At 41.6% G+C, this 17,036-nt stretch overlaps 1 long non-coding RNA gene across 4 annotated transcripts in view; it reads right to left on the reverse strand.

Moving 5' to 3' along the window:
* LOC106781649 (uncharacterized) overlaps positions 1-17,036 on the reverse strand; it is a 35,572-nt gene that overhangs the window by 16,030 nt on the left and 2,506 nt on the right. For 2 of the 4 annotated variants that reach the window (XR_011425585.1, XR_011425586.1), the window contains exons 2-5: positions 15,701-15,813; positions 13,201-13,246; positions 3,333-3,487; positions 1,019-1,300 (exon numbers count right to left, since the gene is read on the reverse strand). This is a non-coding gene — a long non-coding RNA (uncharacterized lncRNA). Of the gene's footprint in view, positions 1-1,018; positions 1,301-2,398; positions 3,212-3,332; positions 3,488-12,771; positions 13,247-15,700; positions 15,814-17,036 lie in introns of those variants that run through there. The other 2 variants (XR_011425584.1, XR_002799643.2) reach the window with 2 other exon arrangements.

The raw sequence follows: 17,036 nt of genomic DNA on the forward strand, positions 1-17,036 counted from the left end.
GCAGCACCTTCCATTTACTGAGCCCTTCCTTGGGCCAGGGACTGTGCTGACCACTTTCCATACCTTTCTTCTTTTCATCTTCACCACAAACCAGTGAGGTAGGTTCTGTTATTGTCCCCATTTTACCAGTGAGGAAACTGAGACTCAGAGAGGAATTTGAGGCAGACTGCACAGCTGGCAAGTGTGGAGATGGAATGTGAGCCCAGGCAATCTGGCTTCAGAGCTTGGTTGGCTTATACCTCATTATCCTGGTTTGGCCCTTTCAATCCAGTCTTGGATTACGAGACACTAAGAGATGACCCCAGCACATTCCTCACATAGGGGGAGTTGAGTTGGGACCTCCGAGTAGATGTTGGCCTGGAAGCCAAGATGTTACCAAGAAAAATAAACAATAGCTATTTCAGGTGACAGGTGCTAGGCTATGGAATTGCGGGAAAAAAACAAAAAAGCTACCAAGATTTCCTCATTGTACAGTTTTGCATGTTCAGCATAAGAAGTGTCATCAGGAAGCTGCTCCATGGCCAGCGTGGCCCCTGGAGACAGAGGGCAGAAGCAGGAACTGTCCTTTCTCTCTGACTCACAGGCCCTCTGAGGCCCCAGCACCCAAGATGGCCTACCCAAGCCTGGGGCTTGCCTCTTACTCAGCCCTGACCTGGGTTCTGACCAAGGCCTCTGGGAGGGGTGGGCCCAGACTCCTGGGGTTCTCCAAGGAGTGCTGCTGCCCTTCTCAGGCCCCTTATTGGAGCAGAACCTGCCTATCCTGCCACCCTATTCAAAGGCATGCAGACGAGGAGGCAGCAGGCTAGCAACTCTGTTCAACACACTTCTAAAGTGGGCATCTGCAAGGCCGGTGAGGCTGGGGTGCGGGAGTGTTTGTATTTCAAGTGGCTGCTGCCCATGAATCACTGATTTCATTTTGTGCTCTCAGCTCGGCAAAGGCATCGTTTCCACCCAGCCTCACAGGGGCTGGCGGCCAGAGCCTCTTAGTGGAGCTATAAACAGCAGATCATCAACTCACCTCTTCCGAGCTCATCACAGGCTCCTTGGTTTTCCGTGTGTCTTCCTGCTGCCTGCACGTCACTGTCACTCAGATTTCCCAGGTAAGGCCTGGCTGAGAGGCCCAGGGCATGCTCTAGGGGGCTGCAGCGTTTGGGTTCCCAGAGCTGTTCAGGGTGACAGCGAGGGCAATGGCAGACTTTTGAAGAGCTCGACATTTAAGGCATCATAATTATAATCTCAGGTCTCTGAGCTCCTCTCCAATTAAACGCAGCAGCAAGGGACTGTCATTTCTCTAGGAGTCCTAGAAATAAAAGGCAAAGGACTCACCAAACACACACCCAGAGAAAGCCACCCAGAGTGAGTAACACAAATGAAAGATTTCATGCCTTTCTTTGGACTTGTCTGCTAACACTGAATGAAATACTTTATGGCTCCCTGGCTTCAGAAGTGAGATAAACTGAATGAAATACTTTATGGCTCCCTGGCTTCAGAAGTGAGATCACATTTTTCAGTATTAGTCATAGCTACCATACACAGAGTGCTGCCTGCGTGCCAGGCTCTGTGCCCAGCCTTTACACGCAGCATCTCCTCAAGTCATCACAACAGCCATATTGAGTGAACTGCTAGCATCATTGGTGCTCTATAGTTGAGGAGGCTGTGATTCCCAGAGTCACATGGACAGCGCTGCTGGATTCCAGAGCCCAATCTCTGAGCCACCACACTTTCTGCTCCTGCAGAAGAGGACTGTGTATGTGTCCATGTGCCTCCACGCATGTGTCCATGGGCATGTGCTACCGGAGGGATCTGAACTGCAGTCTCCCTTCCCCAGATGCACTCCATGACTCTAACTAGCAGCCAGATGCTCACCAATTCACTTTCCCCCAAGTCCCAGGCCCTCCTGGCACCCTGAGTGTCCCCTGCCACTATCTTCTCTCAAATCTGATCTTCTAGTTTCTCCTGCAGGGAGGGTACCAGCCTCCACTTGGTTCTCCAGGCCCCGCTCAACGGTTTTCCTCATGCCTCCTTCCTCTAGGTCTTGAAACAGGCAGAGATCAGGTGGGACTACCCCCTACCCCTGGCAGCGTCTCTCCAATCTGTTTCTTCCTCTAACCTCCCAGAATGACAGCCCCATCTTTGAGGTCTAGTTCCCTTTGTTGGCTTGTCACGATAGCCTCCTGGCTCAGTGCTGTACCTGGGGAATGTCTTAAGAACACATTCATGGTCCCCTCCCCAGACCACTTGAAACAAAATCTCACAGGATAGAGGCCAGGGTCTGGATTTTTAAAAACCTCCCCCAGTGATCTATGTAGCCAGAGTTAGGAACCACTTTACCTAACTGGCCTCCTAGACTCCAGCCTCTCCCTGCCCTGAACCCTCCCACCCAAGCTATCAGCTTAATTTTCTTTTTCTTTTCTTTTCTTTTCTTTTCTTTTTTTTTTTGGTGAGGAAGATTGGCCCTGAGCTAACATCTGTGCCAATCTACCTCTATTTTGTACGTGGGATGCCACCACAGCATGGCTTGATGAGTGGTGTGTAGGTCTGCGCCTGGGATCCAAATCCATGAACCTTGGGCTGTTGAAGTGGAGTCCACGAACTTAACCACCATGCCACTGGGCCAGCCCCAGATTAATTTTCTTAAAGCATAGTTTACCTCATGTCACTCTCCTGCTCAAGATCTTTGGGTGGCTCCCCACTGCCTGCAGGAAAGTGCAAAGTCCTTAGTGTGGCATTCAAGGCCCTCTCTATCCTGGTCCACTCACTCTCCGGCTAACCCCTTGCCCCACCCCACAGAGCTACCTTGCCCTGTGACAGCCTGCCGGCCTTGTGTGGACTTTAGATGTCAGCTGGGCACAGTGGAGCACACTGAAACAGCAGCCAGCCTTCCCTAAGACTTCGAGCCTTCGATAAGAGGAGTGAGGAACTATTGCTACAATGCCCCCTCTTAACTCAGGAGCCACATGTGCAGCTTTAAATGAAGAGGGTTTTGTGTGGCCTGTAGATGAAAGGAGATCCGCCAGCAGACAGAACACAATAGCAGCAATGTGTAAACACAGGGTAGCAGGAGAGGTGGGGCTCATGATTAATCCAAAGGCGATGGGATTTTAGCATTCTCCTGGCTTTTTTTCAAGCCCAGAAGACAGAGCAGGTCTGGGAAGAATTGGGGCCGGGGCCACATTTCAAAGCAACTTTCATGATTTTCTGTCCCCCGTTCCTAGACAAAAGCAGAGAAACACATTTGGATCTTGCTCCAAAGGTCAAAGACTGTTTTGCTAATATGATTAAACAATGTGTGTGTTTGGACTTTGGTCCATTTCTCATCAAGAAACACCTACCCCATAATAAAATAAAAAGTGACTGTTGGGGCCGGCTGGTGACGCAGTGGTTAAGTTCGCACGTTCCGCTTCTCGGCGGCCCCGGGTTCGAGGGTTCGGATCCCGCGTGTGCACATGGCACTGCTTGGCACACCATGCTGTGGTAGGCATCCCACCTATAAAGTAGAGGAAGATGGGCACGATGTTAGCTCAGGGCAAGGCTTCTTCAGCAAAAAGAGGACGATTGGCAGTAGTTAGCTCAGGGCTAATCTTCCTCAAAAAAAAAAAAAAGTGACTGTGTTGACTGACAGCAGGAGTTATTTCAGAATGGGGCCTGGAAATTGTTCCCCTCAAGTGTTTCAGAGTGAAAATGGACCCTAAAGAACTCCTAGTTAAATGTGGTAGAAGAGCCTCTCATGAGTCTCCATCTGCTTCCTCCCAAAACCCTACTAAAAACAACTACAAAAGAGTAAAAAGAATTACAAATCCACCAGGTCTATGAGGATAGGGGAGGAGATGGCAGCAGACGAAGGATGTCTGTACATTTTTGGAAGGTGGGAAGCAGAGGAAGGAACGGCGAGTCACACGGCAGTGCGGGGGAGGCTGAAGGCCTGATGCCTGCAGAGGGTGCCGGGGAGAGGCAGGTCAAGCTGCCGGGACAGGGAGGGCAGTGCTGCAACTGGGACAACTGGTGGAATCTGGGAGAGAGCACAGTCCCAGCTGGGCAGTGGGGTTGTCACACCTCTCCCACCCTGCAGGAGACGTGAAGTGGGAATTTGGATCAGCACATCAGGCACTGTGGGGGGTAAGTATGAAGTGCAGCACTGAAAGTATGGAGAATAAATGGAAATCTAGACATTAAAAGGTTAACTCCCAGCCCCTCTTCCTCACCCTGCTTCTAGACAACCTGGCAGCCAGGCACACCCCTTACCCCCAGGATGGAGACTAAACAACCCTTTTCTGTAGCAACTGAGCAGGTTCAAGGGAAAGACCTACTGATACAGACATTTGGGATCCCCACTGGGAGAATCAGCTCATGACCAACCTCCCCCTACAGGGAAGGCCACCCACCGTTAGACAAGCTCCACCCCAGCATGCTGACCATGCAATCATCTCTTCAGCACATAATTGTTAAATATGATCAGAGAGCCGAGATTCCCCAGACTTTTAAGGCAAGCCTCAGACATGAGAGACAGGTGTGGGGGAGAGAGGAGGAGTGACAAGGGAGGAAGAATGCATAAGCTCAGGGAGGAGAAGAAAAGAAAGCTTTAAAAATGCTATAAAATCCTCAGGAAGGGAAAATAAGATTTATATCTCAAGGTTCATTATCATGAAATGTCAGAACACCAGGGATAAAGAAAAGACCCTAAAAAGACCCAGAAAGCAAAAACAGGTCCATTGAAAGGATCAGGGATCAGAATGGCACCAGACTTCCCAACAGCAACACTGGAAGCTGGAAGATAAAGGAGTGAGGCCCTCAGTGAGAGTGATTTATAGCTTAGAAATCTAAACTCAAACCATTAGTTAAGAGAAATGGTAAAATAAAAGATTCTTTCAGACACAAGAGATCACCAATAATTTGCCTCTCATGCTCCCTTCCTCAGGAAGCTCTTCGCCTGAACAAGAAAATAATCCAAGAATGAGGACCACATGTCCAGGAAAGGGCAAAGGGATGCCCAGGATGCTGGCAAAGGAGACCTTGGCTGACAGTGGGGCAGTGGGCCTAGGTATGGAGCCCGCCTCTGAGTCAGAGAATAGAGGACTTCAAGACAGAGACAGGCCAGATGGGTTACCTGACAGAGTGACTAGGTGGAAAATTATGTTGAGGGGTTATTAGAAGGTTGTGAGAATTAGTAATAAGTTTATGAAAAACTTAGTAAACAAAAAATATGTGGCAATTGCTACCTACAAATCCCACAACACATAAACTGTAAAAGAAAACAGACGCAACACAAAAAAAACGTAAATAGCCATAATAATGTAAACACAGATTACTGATTTAACCAAAGACTGTAATGAACAGTGTTGGGAAGCTGGGAGAAAGGGAAGGAGGAGGCAGGTGGCGGTGGGTAAAAGAATCAAATCTTCATCTTCTCATCATTTGCAAGAAAGTGGGCAATGTCTAAAACTGACAAATCAACAAAACAACACTATAAACATACTATTTAGAAAAATGGGAGAGGAGGTTAAAACTGGGAGAAATAGCTGAAAGAGTCCCACTGGGTGCCTCTGGGTATCAGATTGGGGGTGGGGTTGGGTATAGGGGACTGCTATTTTTCACCATATGCCTTTTAATACTATTTGACTTTTTAATTTTTATGTGTGTATACATTATTTTCATAAAAATAAAAAATAATTTTTAAAAGTAAAATTAATAGAAAATATTTTAAATTAACAAAATTTAAAAAGCATTATATATTCACTAATTGCATCTCTGTGACCTGTTTCTGTCCTGTTGATCTTCCTCTCCATTCATTCATTCATTCATTCATTTTCTTTCAAAGTATTAAATATTGATCAGAAAATGTGGTAGGGTTGCCAGAGAAAACACATTTGGAATATGCTTACAGTAAAAAAAGTATTCCTTGTTTATCTGAAATTCAAATTTAACCAGGCACCCAGTATTTTTATTTGCAAAATCTGGCACCTTAAAACGTGGGCTCTCCTTTCACTAGCCCCCTATGCTAAGCCTGTGGCTAAAGTGAGAGTGGGACCAGAAAGTGCATCTGCAATTCCATTCACAGCGTGGGAAACATGTATGGAAACTGAGAACTTCCTGGTCAGATGCCGCACAGTGATTTGGGGTCTGCGGAGACGTGCATGGCGCGGTGCCCGCCAGTCCGCGGCCAGTCTCTGTGAGCCCAGAGCATTAACAGAGTGCACTCCTTTTCTGTGACTGGCAGCAGGGTCCCTCAGGGCTCAGGAGCTGGCCCAGGGCTCCTGCGGGTCATCACCGTCCCTTTGCTGCATTTTCTTTCCTGAGAGGGGGCAGGGCAGGATGAGACGTGACCTCAGTTTAGCTAAATTCAGAAGTGGGACCACACCTATGTCACCCCTTCTTGCTTTTTACTGAAAAACGATCTCTTTAAGCAAATTTCTTACGCAGACGCCTAATCTTGTCTACAGCTGCTTTCTTAAGAGTTTCACTCTCAAAAGAGGACTTTGTTCTTGGACTGTAGGGAGATCCTCTCCCACCACTGACTATCGCTGTCTCCCTTTTGTGCTGGGGACGCTGTTCTTTGGGGTTAACAGAATTAATACTAAGGACATGTGGGTCCTCCCGAAAGCTAAAATCATCTCTGGAATATATAAATATATAATTTGGAAATACACAAACATAAAAGTATATAGAGAAAGAGAAACAGCTGAAATCTGGATATTTAAAAAGGAGGAAGAACACAAATATAAAGCATTTTTGTTGTTTTACTATTAATTATTCCTTATGTGAGTAGATGTCAACAGCAGCCAGGCAGGCAACAGGATTCCGGAACCCAAGTGGGATGAAGATGATTAGCCCCAGGGTCCTATTCTACAAAACTAGTGGTCATAATAACAAAAGTGTTTGCTTTGCTTAAACAATTTCAAGGCTTTCTAAAAACAAATAGCTGTGGCCATATTTTTTTTAATTGTAAAATATTTATTTATGTATCTAGTGCAATCATGCATTCATTATAGATGTGAGATGACTGGGAGCTCAGTTCAACCGAAGGAAGTATTTTGTATTTTTCAGAAAGCTCTAATTGTTTAAAGTTCTTCTATTTAAAGATGAAATCTAACTTTCTGTAGCTCTCTCTTTGGCCTTATGCCTGCCTTGAAAAGCAACGACAAATGAGCCATCTTCTACCAAGCAGCCCTTCAATGATCTGAAGTCAGTTATAGGGCCTCTCCAACTGTGTCCTCTGCTCCCATGCAAACTGGTCTCCGGCTCCTCTCCTCCATCTGCTTCCTGGTGAGCACTTTAGTTCATCAATGCTGTGCTTAAAATAAGGCACTCAGACTGAACTCCTGGTATGGCCCGAGGTGTACAGGACAGCGAAGGACTATAACTTCCTGTCATCTGAACACTGAACATCCATGCAGTTAGGTAAAAGCCACTCGACTGCTGTTATAAGAACTTCAATTTTAAGGTTTCTGGCAGAGAGAAGACTTGTCCGATACAATAGAAAAAAACTTAAACTTTCATTTACAACAGGTTAAAATTCATGCATTTTGATACAGAAATGCCTTTTTATAGGAATATAAATAATGGATTAACAGACAAACTTTTGCAAGACAGAAGCTAACCTGATTTTAATCGTTACTACCTTTGCAGTAAGGAGCAAGATAACTTCCTGCAGTAGGAAGCCTTTGGGGAATGTAATTTCCACTGCCTTGTGATGTTAATTTGAGGCAATTATCATAAGCAGACTGAAAAAAGTTTTGCATATCAGTTGCCCCTGTGAGAGCTGTGTGCTGTTGGTGAGTCCCAATCTTGGAAAAGCCCTAGAAGAGGAATATTCAGAATTCAGATGCTTCTTTAATAGCTGTGGATCCCAAGGTTTCATAGCTTTTAACGTCTCCCAGCCTTTGGCTGGGAAAACTTTCCTCTGCAAATGCTAGAAAGCCAGCTGGAAGAGCTCTCTCCACTTGATACTTTTAATGCATCTGCATTTTCAGCTTTTCCAAGGCAGGATGGGCAAGAATAAAACCGCTTCTCCAGTCCATTTGGCTATTTTAGAACAGTTTTGTAGTGTATGAAGGGAAAATAGGTATTTTTTCCCCTTGGTACTTCCATGACCACTATGAATTTAGGTTACTTGCTGAGCTTGTTTGTGGTGGGAAGAAAAGAAACCCTACAGTCTACGTTCAGTGCTCTCACCTGACTGCCCACCAGGAGGCCTCCTTGAGCCATTTCCAGGGACGTGTTCACCTGTCAGATTGGCCCCCCTTTTCAAGATCAAAATCAGAACAGAAGAGCTGAAAGTGCTGGGGAGTGATAAGGACTAGCTGCTTTTCCAGCTTGATGTCTCTGTACCAGGCCCTCTGGGCCCGGAGCTTCTACAGAGCATCAGGCACAAAGTGGGAGGCTGCACAAAGAGAAGGAAGGTTTTGCTCAAGAGATTCCAGAAATTCAAGAATATGAGAGCAGTGATTGCAGTAACTATTCACTATCTTTAAGAGGAAGCCTGGGGGGCCAGCCTGGGCAGCTCACTGGTTAAGTTCACATGATCCTGTAGGGGACTGATCTTGGCCACGCCAAGATATGTCTCTGTGGCATGAGAATTACTGGGCTGGTTGCTTTTGATAAACTGGGACAGGGAAGGAGGCTCTGAGGAGTGGAACTTGCTTGCCCTTTGTTAGGAGACATTTACATTGTAAAGGAAATCTCCATCTGTAAAGTTATCTCCCTCTCTGTACCAGGAAGAATGGGGATGACTTTATCTCTAGAAACTCTTAATCAATACCAAAGGCAAGGACTTAAATCTGCATAATGATCTCATTCCTGTTTCTGGTAACCTCCTGTAACTGACTCCCCCACCCCCAACATCCTCCTTTGTCGTTAGCTGGATATGATATTTAAGGTGGTGGCTTCAGCCATTTTGGCGAGTTGCTTAGCTTGCCTGACCTCTCCCATGTATACGTGTTATAAAGCTTTGTTTAATTTTTTCCTGCTATTCTGTCTCATGTGAATTTAATTTGTTCTCTGGCCAGACGAACCCAGAGAGCGTAGAGGAAATGTCTTCCTTCCCTACAATCCACTTTGGCAGGCTGGGTTCATATGTTCAGATCCCAGGTGCAGACCTACACTACTCATCAAGCCATGCTGTGGTGGCAACCCACACACACAAAATAGAGGAAGATGGGCACAGATGTTAGCTCAGGGCCACTCTTCCTCACAAATAAATAAATAAAAAATAAAGAGGAAGCCTGCAGTTAGTAGGTATGGAAACTTAGGTACAAACTTTCCAGGGGGTACTTTGGCAAAACACAGTAAAAGCTTTAAAAGTGGCCATGCTCTTTTGAACCAGGAATTCTACTTCTAGGAGTTTATCAGAAGGGAAAAAAACCTGGATGTTCATGGAAGTTTAGTTGAAAGGATAAGTCATAGTGGCATTGATTAAAATTTTTTATTATAATTTAAAAGTAGGAGAATGTTCCTTTTCAGAAGGAACACATGGCAGCGGTTTAATTCTGAATTGTCTCACACTCAACAAAGACAACAACAAACCTGCCAACTGCATATTTGGTGAAACAGGAGAAAAACGTACCCTCCAAAGTGTTGTCAAGAGCTGCCAAAGGTGAAAGAGAGCAGGAAACCTGGTGAAAAACTTTGAGTGAGGTGGGAATAGATTCAGAAATCTCTAGCAAGTGTTCCCTTCCAGAGGGGATCCTACTCTGAAAGGCGACTATGAGAACAAAGCAAGATTGCTGAGGACAATGGAAAGTCTTGGAAAGCACTGAAAAAAAAAAAAAACTTCCAAAAGTGAGTACATTTTCTTAGTAAAAGGCTGTAAAGAGATCTGGGAAACAGAGATGGACAGAGAAGCTCTCCTCAAGCAAGCTCTGAAATCCAGAGAAGAGATGACTTCTCAGAAGGGTCATGTTTGAGGTCCGTCTCTGTGGCCACAGAGAACGCTCCCCTGGTTCCACCTCTCCACCGCTTCCCCAGGGCAGCAATCTCTACCCAAACAGGGGAGCAACACCTACAAGACACTCAAAGGAAGAAAAGTATGGGCCAAGAATTCCATCCAGCCAAACTAACTGTCAAGACCTATAGACCGTGAAAACTGACTTAAGTGGAGCCATTTTTTTCATCTTTTTTTCTTTTTTTTTGAGGAAGATTAGCCCTGAGCTAACTGCTGCCAATCCTCCAATTTTTGTTGAGGAAGACTGGCCCTGAGCTAACATCCATGCCCATCTTTCTCTACTTTATATGTGGGGCGCCTCCACAGCATGGCATGCCAAGTGGTGCCATGTCCGCACCTGGAATCCAAACCAGCGAACCCCGGGCCACTGAGAAGCAGAATGTGCGCACTTAACCACTGCACCACCGGGCCGGCCCCAAGGAACCATTTTAAAAGAGCTGGAGCAGCCATTCCAGGGGAACTGGCTTGCTTGTTTTGTGCCTTAAACCTTGGACTGGACCAAACCTTTGGACTGGGCCAAAATGGCAATTGTTTTACAAGCAATTGTTTGAGAAGTCAGCAGGAAAACAGACCTCCTCATCACAAAGACTGATGATTGTAGACTTTCTGAAGATAGAATCAATAGCTGATCAATGTATAACCAAGAGTAGCCTAGCCTGTTAACACCAATAGAAAAACTCTTTTTTCTTCCTCTTCCAACTCATGCAATTATCCCTTTCCTTTTCTTATAAAAACTCTTTGCTTTCACCCTGTAATCAGGACACTATTTGGGTTTCTACCTGAATCTGTACTTTCTCGAATTGCAACTCTTTGATCTCAGATAAACGCTTTGCCTCTTAAACTAGTCTCTGTTTTTTAAGGTTGACAAAACAAACATTTAAAAATCTGTAAGAAATCAAGGAATGTTATTGTCATGAACCCTTTCTGAGGAATTTATAAGAACCATGGAACAGTACCAACTGTCTCAGCACCACTGAGCAAACCTGAGGAAATCAGGGTAAAAGGGCCTTCCCTGAGCACTGAATGCATTTAACTGTAGAAATAAGAGTAAAACGAATATAGACATTAGAGTGACAGATTGGAATGCAGATGTTACATCCCTTATACTGTAGAATTTTCTCACTAGTAAAAAACTGAAGAAGAGAGAGAGAAGATAGAAATAAAAAAAGCTCACTGAGTGCCTCAAAGTAATTGAGTCAAAGGATAGTATTTAAAGTTTCCAAATCAAGTAGAAGCTTAGGCACATTTAACACAAACACTGAGATTGATATTCTTTTGACTGGATAATGGAGGAGGGGTGAGGGAGAGAGGATGAGATTACGAGATAATTTTATTGCTGCTCATAGTAGGAACCAAAAGACACAGTCCCCAAAGAGAATGGATCAAAGGTATTTTACAAAGGTAACTTATAGAGCGAAAATATAAACCTCCTAAATATCAAAAGTACATTAAGAAAAAGGACAAATACAAAAATACATATTGAAAACACAACACAAAAAATGAGAGAAAATTGTGACCAAATATATCTGTAATCTCAATAAATATAAATGGGTTTAACTCATTTATTTTTAAAATGGCTTTTAAAATAGATCACAAAGTCCAATCCAAACCTAGGCTGTATAGATCTAAAACAAAATGATTCAGAAAGGTTGACGAAAGGATGGGCAAAGAAACACATACCAGAAAATACAAACACTAAAAATCTGAATATCTGACAACACAGAAATCAGGACAAAAAGCTTTAAACAGATAAAGAGAAGTACTTTTTAATGCTAAAAGCTACAATTCACCATGAAAATTTAAGTTATGAATATCTATGAACCAAATAATACAGTAGGGATCTTCATATAATAGAAAATATAAAGATGTAAGGAGATTTAGACAAAGACAAATAATAGGAGACTTTGATTCTCCTTTCCCAATCCAAAACAGATCAAGTGGTCAAAATTAAAACAGTATCTAGAAGCTCAAACAACATAATCAAAAAGGTAGATGTTATTGATATGCATCAAATATTGTTCCCTGAGAATAGAGAATATACTTTCTTTGCAAGTGATCTGGAATATTTGTACACAAATGTGCATGTGCACACACACACACATAAGGTTATATGTCAGGCCACTAACCAAACCTCATTAAATTCCCACAGTAAAAATAAATAGATAGCATTGTACAATAACAACACAATTATCATTGACCTTTATAACATATTCAGAATACAGAAAAAGTGCCCTTCTATTTGGGTGTGTATTTGGGGTCTATATTAAATAACTCCATAATCAAAGCAAAAACACAAATTCAGAACTGCAGAATTTCTAGAAAACAATACTAATGAACATACTATATAGAAGGATCTCCAAGTACAGCTAAAGTAGTACTTAATGGAAAATTCATAGTCTTAAAAAATTATGGCCACATAAATGAAAGAAAAATAAATGAACTAAACAGCTGGCTCAAAAAGCGAGAAAGAGAATTTAAAAATAAACCAAAGGAAAGCAAAAGGAAAAATTAATAAAGATAAATACAGAAATTAACCAGTTAATAAAAATAGAGAACTTATAAATAAATCAGCTTGTTCTTAGAAAAAAATTCAATAAATTAGATAATCCACAAACAAAGTTAATCACAAAGGAGAAGAAATGTGCAAATACTGAAAATAAGAAATTACAAGTGGCAAATAGTCACACAAACATTAGAGGTAAAAAATATAACAAAGCAAAACAAAAAAACCATAAGAGAATATCTTATATAATTTTATGCAAATAAAATTGAAAACCCATATGAAATGTACAATTTTACCAAGAAACAAAAATAGATGAATTTGCATAAAACAATTTGTCAAAATAATTTTAATTAAATAATATTATACATAAATAGAATATATACAGATATGACATATAAATTATAACAAATAATATTTTTTAATACTTTTTATTTTTTTAATTTTTCCTTTTTTCTCCCCAAAGCCCCCCAGTACATAGTTGTGTATTTTTAGTTGTGGGTCCTTCTAGTCACGGCATGTGGGACACATGGCCTGACAAGTGGTGCCATGTCCGTGCCCAGGATCCGAACCAGTGAAACCCTGGGCCACCGAAGCAGAGCATGTGAACTTAACCACTTGACCACAGGACCGGCCCCATGAATAATAATTTTAATAAATAATTTTGTCAAAAAAATTTGTCAAATTCTTATCCCTTCCTCCCCCAAAAAACAAGAAACACCAGGCCCATTGTTTTACAGGGGACTTCTATAAATCTACTAACCTTTAAAGAACAGATGATTCCAGTGATTTTTAAAATGTTTCATAGCCTAGAAAAAGAAGAAAAACTTACAAATTCTTTTCATAAAGCAAATATCAGGACATTGATGCAAAAAAAAAAAATGACTGCAAGAATAAAGAAAAAAATAGGTCAATATCATGTATAACCATCTATGCAAAAATCCTAAATAAAATTTTAGCAAACAGAATCCAAAAGCACACTGAAAGAATAACATATTGTGACCAAATGGAGTTTATTCTAGGAGTAGAAATAAGGTTCAATATTAGAAAATCTGCTAATATAAATCATCATAATAATAGTTCTAAATAGAAAATCATATGATTATCTTTATAAATGTTGAAAATTCATTTGATAAAATTAAATACTTATTCTTGATGAAAAACAAGACATTGAGTAAAATGGGAATCAATGGATACTCCCCCAAAATGGAAAAATGATTTTTTTTCAGCAGAAAAGCAACAGTTTACTTAAAAGAGAAATACTAGAGACACTAATATTTAGGATATGTTAGACTTAGTAACCAATTCAACGTAGACATGAGAAATAAATTAGCGGTAAAAGAATTGAAAGGAAATATTCTAGATTCTAGAGTATCTTCTGGAATTTCTCTTAAGGTTTTCAGGCCCATGATCAAAAGAATTTGTGAGGAATGTTCTAGAAGATAATCTTAGGAGGAGGAGGAAGAGGAAAAAAGGAGAAGAAAAGGAAAAAAGAAGAGAAGAGAAAAGAAAAAAAAAAAGAAAAGAAAGTGTGGTGGTTTAAAATAACATTCACAAATTCTTTGACAGTCCATTCAAAAGGTGGAGCCTAATTCTCTTGCCCTTGAATGTGTACTGGTCTTAGAGACTTCTAACGAACAGAGTACGTCGGAAATGATGGCATGTGACTTATGAGTCAATATCATAAAAGACATTGTGGCTTCTGCCTTGCTCTTTCTTGGTTCACTTACTCTGAAGGAAGGCTGCTGTCATGTGAGGACACTGAAGCAGCCCCGTGGAGCGGTCCATGTGGTGAGAAACTGAGACCTGCGGCAGACAGCCACGCGAATGAGCCATCTTGGGGGCGGCTCCTCTAGCCCTACGCAGCCTTCACGTAATGAAGCACCAGCCAACAGAGGTGCCGATAGCTCATGAGAGACCCTGAGCCAGAACCACCCAGCCAAGTCATCCCTGAATTCCTAATTCACAGAAACTGTAAGATAATAAATGTTTATTGTTTAAGTCACCAAGTTTTGCAATAATTTTTTTACGCAGCCATGCAATGAATACGGAAGGCAAAATAAAGTCTTTTCAAAGTGACAAAAAGTGAGCTTGCCACCAGCAGACCAGTACCAAAGGAAACGCTAACAAATTTTTCAGGTAGAAGAAAAATAAAACAGATGGAAGGTAAGAAACAGAGAAGGAATGAAGAACAAATAAAGCGGTAAATACGTGTATCAATTGTTTCCCTGGATTTTAAAATATACCACAACAATAAGAACTAAACAAACGGAGAGATATACCATGTTTATGGATTGGAAGATTGGATATTGTTAACATATTAATTCTCTTCCAATTGATCTAAAGATTCAAAACAATCTCAATTAAAATCCAAGCAGCCTGTTTTTCTATAAATTGACACATTAATGCTAAAATTTGCATTGAAAAGCAATAGACTACAAGTAGCCAAAACAATTTTGTGAAAGAACAGTTGGAGGACTCAAATGATCTGATCTTAAGACTTACTCTAATGCTACAGCAGGGGCTGGTAAACTATGGCCCCAGGGGCAAATCAAGCCTGTAGCCTGTTTTTGTAAGGCCCACAAGCTAAAAATGCTTTTTACATTTTTAAAAGGTTGAGAAAAGAAACAAAGAAAAGGATGCGACAGGAATTATAGGTAGCCCACCCTTTACAGAAAAAGTTTGCTAACTCCTGAGCTACAGTGATCAAGACAGTAGAGCATTGGTAAAAAGATGACATAGATCAATGGAACAGAATAGAGAGTCCAGAAATAGACTCACACGAATATGGTCAATTGATTTTTGACAAAGGTATCAAGGTGACTCAATGGAAAAAGGATAGTCTTTTCAACAAATTGTACTGGACCAATTAGACAACCATATGCAAAAAGGAATCTCATCCTATGTTGGGAGACAGTTCTCCACTGGTCCCTCATGTATCTTACGAGTTCAACACTAACAGCCCTTTTGTTCCAGACTGTCTTTTCAAGGATGTTTGCCCAAGTAATAGCCTAGAGATCATGTCTACCTTCAGCGCAAAAGACAAATTTGTTTACTGTCCAGATAAAAAAGATAATGTATTGCTCTGGGGCAAAGGTTGGGCAGGTTTGCTTGCAGTCCTTTATAAAAGATTAATGTTCCCTAAGCTTGGGGCTCCTCAGCTGTGATACAAACCCACTGTGTGGACCTGTTTATGCTTCATCCTCCTGGGCCCTTTGGCATAGCTCCTGTGGGACTCAGGGACAAGGGAAACCAATGCAAACCTGAGGCTCCTGCTGCTTGCTGTGCTGTGAGTCATGAGGTTCTCTGTTTCGTCTCAGGAGTCTTCTGTCTTTTGCCAGCATGCATTGAAACTGTGGCAGGGTAACTTGTTAGCCTGCAAGTACAGTAAAATCTTATATCCTTTATCACTCTTGACAATCCATACTTTGCATCATATACAAAAATTAACTTGACATGAATCATAGACCTAAATGTAAAACCTAAAACTATAAAACTTCCAGAAGAAAACAGAAAATCTTTATGTCATTGGGTTAGACAAAGATTTCTAAGATAGGACCAAAAAGCATCACTCACAAAAGAAAAAATTAATTGGATTTCATCAAAATTACAAACTTTTGCTCTTCAAAACACACTATTATGATTTTTAGGGCAGTAAAACTATACTGTATGTTACTCTAATGGTGAGTATACGTCTTACATTTGTCAAAAATCCATAGACTGTGCAACACCAAGAGTGAACTATAAGGAAAACTATGAACTTTGGATGATAATGATGTGTCAGTGTAACAAATGTACCACTCTAGTGCGAGATATTGATAGTGCAGGAGGCTGTGTATGTGTGTGGGGGGTGGTAAATGGAAACTCTGTACTTTCTGCTCAATTTTGCTGTCAACCTAAAACTGCTCTAAAAAATGAAGCTTATTTTTTTTAAAAAGGGTAAAGAATCTGAATAGACATTTCTTCAAAGAAGATATACAAATGGCCACTAAGCACTTGAAAGATGCTCGGCATCATTAGGCCTTACGAAAATACAAAACAAAACCACAGTGAGATACAACTTTATGCCTACTAAGATGGCTATAATGAAGAAAAGGGAAAATAATAAGTGTTGGCAAGGATGTGGAGAAATTGGAACACTCATACATTGCTGATGGGAATGCAGAATGCAGACACTGTGGAAGATAATCGTCAGTTCTTCAAAAAGTTAAACATAGACCCAGCAATCCACTATATACCCAAGAAAACTGAAAATGTATGTCCACACAAAAACTTGTACGTGAATGTTCAGAGCAGCATTATTCATAATAGCCAAAAGGTAGAGACAACCCAAATATCCAGCAACTGATGAATGGGTAACAAAATGAGGTATATCCATACAATGGCATGCTATTCAAGGTAAAAAGGAGTGAAGTACTGACACATGCTACTATAGGGATGAACCCTGAAAACTTCATATAAGTGAGTTAGTCACAAAAGACCACATATTGTACAATTCCATTTATGTTAAATGTCCAAAAGAGGAAATTCATAGAGATAAAAAGTAGATTAGTTGTTGCTAGGGGTTGGAGGGGATGGGGAACAATTGCTAATGGGTAC

Source organism: Equus caballus, chromosome 14, assembly GCF_041296265.1.
Source record: "Equus caballus isolate H_3958 breed thoroughbred chromosome 14, TB-T2T, whole genome shotgun sequence".
Lineage (NCBI taxonomy): Eukaryota > Metazoa > Chordata > Mammalia > Perissodactyla > Equidae > Equus > Equus caballus.